Raw genomic sequence first — 6,367 nt, forward strand, 5'->3', positions numbered from 1 at the left:
ATCACCGTAGCACTATGATAAGGGATGCTGACCTCACACGACACGTGGTATCCTAACTGCCACACCAAACACCTGCCCCCAAAGTGATGCTTTGACCACTGTCCTGGTTGTGAATTTATTGGATCTGCTACCAATTTGTTCTTTCTGCCTGCCCTGTGATAACAGAGATGGGCTTCATAAATATTTCTTCTTTATTGGTGCAGGGTGCGAGAAGATAAGGGAGGAAGAAGTTCCCTTCTAAGTGCCAGTGTCCTCACTGGCCAGACTCTGGGAGGGTGCTTCCCTCTTTACCCCCTCTGGATTCTCCAATGCGAGGCTCCTTGAGGGTGTGGCATCTGGAGTTGTTGCAAGCTTTGTACCGCTGTCAGCTTCCATAGTGGTGATGTAGCCCAGGGCCCATAACAGGTGGACCACACTCTAGTCCAGACTGTTCTATCTCACACCATCTCCTCAGAAATGGGGGAGGGCTGCCCCTTAGGTGAGCTGCTTACCTGAAATCCTACTGCTGAAGCCAGGGGCAAAAGTGAGCGAGCTGAATTCCTCCACTAAACAGTCCATTCTGTTCTCCAGGAGCTGGAACCATCAGACACTGCTGAAGGGAATCCAAAATGACGTAAGCCCTTTGAAAATCTCATCGAAGGGTAAGCAGTCGGCTCAGCACTTAAGTCCAGGCTTTGGATACCCTGCATCGCATTGAGTGCCTGGGTCCAAGTCCTGGCTTTGGTTCTGATCAGCTTGCTACTGATGTCCCTCCTAGGAGGCAGAAGGTGATGGCTCAAGTAGCTGGATCCCTGCCACCATGTGGGAGATGCAGACAAAAGTCCATGCTTCTGGCTCTGATGGGGCCTCGCCTGGACTGTTGTGGACATTTGGGGAATGAACCAGAGGATGGAAGGTCCCTATCTGCTGTCTTTGTTTGCCTTTCAAGTAAAGAACAACTTAAAAAGAAAAACACATTTCTTCTAATTTAAATACATTCATATGGCATGATACAGTGATCCTACTCATGGATACACAAGAAAAATGAAAATTTAGTTCACATTAAAAAAAAAAACACCTGTGCATGAGCCTTATTCACAATAGCTAAAAGCAGAAAGCAATGGGGCCAGTGTTGTGACATAACAGGTAAAGCTGCCACCTGTGACGCCGGCATCCCATGTGGGCGCCGCTTTGAGCCTGGCTGCTCTGCTTCCCTGCTAATACACCTGGGAAAACAGCAAGGATGGCTCAAGTGCTTGGGCCCCTACACCCGTGTTGGTGACCTCGAAGAATTTCCTGGCTTCAGCCTGACCCAACCTTGGGCACTGTAACAATTTCAGGAATGAACCAGCCAATGGAAGATCCTCGCCCTCGCCCTCCCTGCCCTCCCCCCTCCGCCCTCCCCCTCCCTCCCCTCCCTCCCCCTCTCCCTCCCTCCCCCTCCTCCTCCTCCCTCTCCCCCCTTCCTCTCTCCTCTTCTCTCCTCCCCTCTCTCCTCTCCCATCCCCCCCATAACGCTGCTTTTCAAATAAGTAAAATACATATTTAAAAAAGGTGAAAGCAAGCCAGGTGTCCATTCACAGATGAATGTATCAAAAACGTAGCATTAAATATTACTTAGCCTTAAAAAGAAGGAAATTCTGATGTAAGCTACAATATGGGTGGGCCTTGAGGACACTCTTCTAAGTGTAAAAATCCAGTCACAAAAGCACAAACATGATATGATTCCTCTTACACTCCTGTGAGCCTCCTGGAGTGTCAAGTCTATAAAGGAAAAAAGCAGAATGGCGAGTGTCACGGGCTGAGGGAAGAGGGGACAGAGACTCATTGTTTAACAGGGACAGTCTGCAGTTTGGGAAGATGAAAGAACCCTGGGGATGGATCCAGGTGATGGTTACACAATGTAAATTTACTTAATGGCACTGAGTGGGTATTTCAATGGTACATTTTATGTTATATACATATTTTATCACCACTAAAGCCCTGTGTATGAATCTTTACAGTAGTTTCACTCACAAAAATTGGAAACAACTCAGATGTCCTTAACCTGATGGTAAGTTTATACAATGGAACAGTACACAGCAGTGAAAAGTAGACCATTGACACATCTCTTTTTTTTTTTTTTTGGACATGAGGAATCTCAAATGAATTATGATGAAGGGAAGGAGCCAGACTGAAAAAGCTACACATTACGTGATAAGACACTTTTGAGGGGGAAAAAAAAACTATAGTGAAAATCTCCAGGGATTCACAATGAGAGGAAGTTTGACTAAAAGGGGGCAGTACTAGGGAAGAGAGTTAAAGTTCATATAACTGTACATTCCAAAATTGAATTACTATTTTTTAAGATTTGTTTAAGATATATATATATAATATGTATTATATATATATGTGTGTATGTATATGTATGTGTGTATATATATATATATATATATATATATATATATATATATATATATAAATCTATCTGCTGGTTCACTCCCCAAATGCCTGAAACACTTAAGTCTGAGCCAGGCCAAAGACAGGATCCAGGATCCAGGATCCAGTATCTCCATCCTCGTCTTCTACATGGTGGCACCCCAAGTACTTGAGCCATCACTGCTGCCTTCCCAGGAATGTCAGCAGGAAACTGGATTAGAAGAAAAATAGCGGGGCTGGCGCCGTGGCTCGCTTGGTTAATCCTCTGTCTGTGGCGCCGGCATCCCAAATGGGCGCCAGGATCTAGTCCTGGCTGTTCCTGTTCCAGTCCAGCTCTCTGCTGTGGCCCGGGAGGGAGACCTGGAAGAAGCACCTGACTCCTGGCTTTGGATTGGCGCAGTTCTGGTCATAGTGCCATTTAGGGGGTGAACCCAAAGGAAGAAAGACCTTTCTCTCTGTCTCTTTTACTGTCTATAACCTGTCAAATTAAAAAAAAAAAAAGAAGAAAAATGGCTGGGACTCCAACTTGCACATAACTTGGAATGCCAGCATTGCAAGTGGCGGCTTATTCTGCCACACCACAACACTGTCTACTGCATTACTATTCTTTAATTCATAGTATCAATAATTCTCTATCAATTATTATAGCAATGATTATATAAAAATCATACCTAATCTCTTTTTCAGAGGAGAATCTCTGCTAACATTCTATATGCACCATGTATACAGGCAAATTTGTCCACATTTGTAAAATCTGAAACATTCATACTTTTTAAGTGATTTATAACCTGCCAGCATCACAGCCATGCTACTTTATAGCCTGTGTTGTGCTATGGTTGCCTCTCCCATGATCCTTTTTTTTCTGAAGAAATTCATTTAGTGCCTAGACTCTACTGTGACAGGTGACCAGACATTTATTTGATAGCGCCCTTCCTGGTGGACACAGTCACTCTTTCCAATCTGCTATGTCATTACTTACCATTACTATCAACACACACTGTCACTGTGGGATTTCTACCAGATGATTCTGGAAGGAGCCACACCATTGTTTCCTAGGTCCCTTCTATGAGAACTTAGGGGAGCACCTTCCAGCTCAGCACAGGGCACAGAGAAGCTCTAAACCTCCAAAACACCAGGTCCCAAGGGTGCCTTACCTGGGAGTCCCTGGCTGGGCTTCCATCTTGTCCAGGCCCTTCAATGGGAGGGAGGGCATCCCAGGTGGAGCAGCAGTCACCAGTCCAACTCTGTCCAGCAATTGTAGCTTCAAATGTCTTCTGAACTTGAGACAACTATGAACACAGGCCACATAGTCAGCTCGTGTGGGCTCTCCCCTGTCTCGGATCTCCAAGTTCAATGTTCTTTCATTACACGCAAACTCTGCTTTTCACATCACCATTTGAGGAACAGGCACTTTTGTCAGATGTTGGGAATTTGGATTAAAACTTTTTTTTAAACAGATGTATTTCTCTATTTGAAAAGGCAGAGAGAGTGAGAGTGAGGGAGAAGGAGAAGGAGAGGGAGAGGTAGGGAAAGACACAGAGAAAGATCGACCATGTGCTGGTTCACTCTCTAAATGGTCACAATGGCCAGGGCTGGACCAGGCCAATGCCAGGTCTTCTATATAGGAGGCAGGGGTCTAAGTACTTGGGCCATCCCAGGCACACTAGCAGGGAGCCAGACTGGAAGCAGAGCAGCTGGGACTTGAACCAGTGCTCCAACAAGGGATGCTGACGTCACAACGTGGGTCTCCTGGATCAAAACTTTCTATGTGGTTTCTTTATCAATAAAGCCAGATCACCACAGTCATTGTGGAGGATATGCGAAATGCAATGCAGAAAGCGTTCACCCAACATCACGATAGAGTACAACCCAGATTCTATTAAAAACCTTGCCTTGTGCGCGGAGAGGGCTGAAAGGATGTACGAGGGCTCCACTTCTGATTCCAGCTTTCTGCTAATGTGCACCCTGGGAGGCAGCTCAAGTACTTGGTCCCCACCATCCATGTGGGAGACCCAGATGGAGTTCTGGGCTCCTGGCTTTGGCCTGGCCCAACCCTGGCTGTTGCAGGTATTTGGAAAGAGAACCAGCAGATGGAAGATACTGCTCTCCTTCCCTTTTCTTTCTCTCTCTCTCTCTCTGTCTCTTTTTCAAATAAAATGAAAATAAACCCTCCAGTTTTCAAAATCTTAAGTTGAAACACTGTAAGTCAGGGACCACGTGTACAGAAAATACACAGTGGTGGGATTCTGAGTGATGTTTGTTTTTTCCTTATACTTTTCCTTTAAAATCTGATTTTCTATGAAGAGAACATACTGCTTCATAATCTGAAAAATCATGACTTAAAGACAGATGATGCAAAGAAAACAAACTTCAAAACATCCATGGTTCAATAAGATTTTGCGATGAAGACAATTTTTCTATAACAGAACAAATGTGCAAACTCTATATCAAAATTCAGGTGCTAGAATTCAAAGAGTACTTAGAGCAATGAATGTTAATTACTCTAATGTTTATTTCAGACCATACAATATGGAATTTAATGTACATGGGGATAAGGGATGGGTGAATTCCATATTTCTAACTTCTATTTGATTTCTCTTTCAGTGTGAATTCAAGATGCCTGTGTCCCACATGGGAATGCCTGGGTTTGGTACCTGGTTCTAGCATCTGATTCCAGTTCCCTGCAAATGCAGACCCTGGGGTTCGGGAGTGGGGGGTGGGGTGGTAGCAGTGATGGCTCAAGTAGCTGGGTCCCAGCCACTCACATGGGAGATCTGGATGGAGTTCCCAAGTTCCCCTCTCTTTTCCTCCCTCTCTTCCACTCTCTCTCTCCCTGCCTCTCAAAAAACAAACAAGCACATAAAACACCTCACTTTAGCTTCAACGTCCTTGAATGGACTCATAGTTTACTATGGCATTCCCATTACCATGCTATTCTGTTTCCAAATAAATGTCATTATTCTTTGGAGAATTTCTCTGTGTTTGTTATTCGGGTTGATAGGACCAATACACAGAGGCCATCTGTGGCTTATTTACATACAGATTTTTATGCCACACCATACCAAAATATACTTTCCCAGGAATAAAGATTTTAATGACGAAGTTTGGAAGAAAAATTAGGAAAATATTCTTATACTCTAAAGTTTCGGAAGACTTTGACAAGTAAAATAGGAAGCCCAGAAGCCATTTTTAAAAACTGTACATTTACTAGGATGTATAAAACAAATACTTTATTCAACTAAGTTAAAGAAACAAAATTATTTTATCAACTCAATAATTGCATAAATATTACTCCTCAAACATTATTCATAAAATATCTTTGTAAACCAGGTTTGAAATGAGACTTTATCAATTTGATAAGGGAAGCGTTCCACAAAAAACGAAAAATAAGTGAGGCCAGTGCTGTGGCACAGTGGGTTAAGCCTGCGATGCTGGCATCCCATATGGGCATTGGCTTCAGTCCTGGCTACTCCACTTGTGATCCAGCTCCCTGCTAATGCATATGGGAAAGCAGTGGAAGATGGCCCAAGTGCTTGGGCCCCTGCACCCACGTGGGAGACCTGGAAATAGTTCCAGGTTCCTGGTTTCCACTGTAGCCATCTGGGGAGTGAACCAGCAGATGCAAGATCTTTTTCTCTGTAACTCTGCCTTTCAAATAAATAAATAAATCTTAAAAAAATAAACGCGCTATATGTTAGAGCACAAGAAAACCACACAGAGAAAATACTGTTTCTATTTCAAGCTCAAAATAATTAACGGGCAGCATTTAGAGTACAGCAAGGTTTCTGGGTAAAAAGACTATTTAAATACAATAATTATCAATGGCTTTCCTCTACATGAATAGTGAAACAATGAAAAGGAAAAATAAAGGCCTACAAAAGAGTTGAATGAGTGGGAACGAGAGATTATCGCACAGGGAGGTTGGGTGGCAAGCACGCATGTTCTATGTACAGGGAAAATAGGTGTAAAT

The sequence above is a fragment of the Oryctolagus cuniculus genome, chromosome 16, assembly GCF_964237555.1.
Source record: "Oryctolagus cuniculus chromosome 16, mOryCun1.1, whole genome shotgun sequence".
NCBI lineage: Eukaryota > Metazoa > Chordata > Mammalia > Lagomorpha > Leporidae > Oryctolagus > Oryctolagus cuniculus.